The sequence below is a fragment of the Elephantulus edwardii genome, unplaced genomic scaffold (assembly GCF_000299155.1).
Source record: "Elephantulus edwardii isolate Elephantulus edwardi_28Jun2011 unplaced genomic scaffold, EleEdw1.0 scaffold00458, whole genome shotgun sequence".
NCBI classification, from domain to species: Eukaryota; Metazoa; Chordata; class Mammalia; order Macroscelidea; family Macroscelididae; genus Elephantulus; species Elephantulus edwardii.
Window position 1 is genome coordinate 137,283 of NW_006400208.1, and position 1,241 is coordinate 138,523.

Sequence of the window (1,241 nt, forward strand, 5' to 3'; positions counted from 1 at the left end):
TGAGATTGGCACAGGATAGAGCAGGGTTTAGGGCTATTGGACATAGGGTCGCTATGAGTCGCAAACGACTCGACGGCACATAACAACAAACAACAACTGTGTCTTTATTATTTTCAAACTCAATAAGTAACAATAAAACTGTTAAAATAAAAATAGTGCCTTCACACTGCCAGATCATGGACCATTCCTTTCTTTCAGTCAAAACTCTTTTTCTTGTCTCATCTGGATACAAGAGGAATCTAAGCTAATTTGTGTCAGTCTGTGAATGATTTCGTATGTCCTTTATCCTTGGGAAACATTTGTGTTTTTGAAACACAGGTGACTCTTTAATGGTATTAACCCTTTAGGAAAAATGCTTGGATTCTGTGAATTAAGATAATTTTGAATCGAGAATCTAATGTCATAACCAGTTAACTCTGACTGAGAATAAAACCATCTCCTAGGGTCAGCTTCCTGAAGCTGCCCCTATTTAAGCAGTATTCTCTAGTCCTGCTTATAGTTTAATACTTGTTACATAAAAATTGTTGCTTTAATGTTCTTTATGTTTATTTAGTCTATTATTTCTGAGTGCTTTTTTTCAGTTTTACAGTTTGGTTACACATTCAATTATCTTCTGGGTTTTTTTTTCTGTTATTTCACTTCTATATATTTATCTTTAATTCATTCAGAAATTATCCAAAAACGTTTGGAACAATATGTCAATAGAGAACTGCCAGATGTGCAGGCTGGATTTAGAAGAGGCAGTGGTACTAGGGATATTATAGCTAATGTTAGATGGACCTTGGCAGAAAGCAGACAATACCATAAGAATGCCTATCTGTGTTTCATTGACTGTCCAAAGGCTTTTGATTGTGTGGATCACAACAAGCTATGGCTGACTCGGAAAAGAATGGGAATCCCAGAACATTTGATTGTGCTAATGTGAAACCTATACTTGGACCAGGAGGCAGTCGTCAGAACAGAGCAAGGAGACATTAAATGGTTCAAAATCAAGAAGGGGGTCTGTCAGGGATGTATTCTGTCTCCATACCTTTACAATCTGTATGCAGAACAGATCATCCAAACCCTGGGCTGTACAAGGAGGAATCTGGCATCAGGATTGGTGGAAGAATCGTCATCAAACTGCGTTATGCAGATGACAAAACCCCGCTTGCTGAAACTGAGGAGGACCTGAAGTGCTTGCTGCAGAAGGTCAAGGACTGCAGTCTTCAATATGGATTGAAGCTCAACATCAAGAAAAC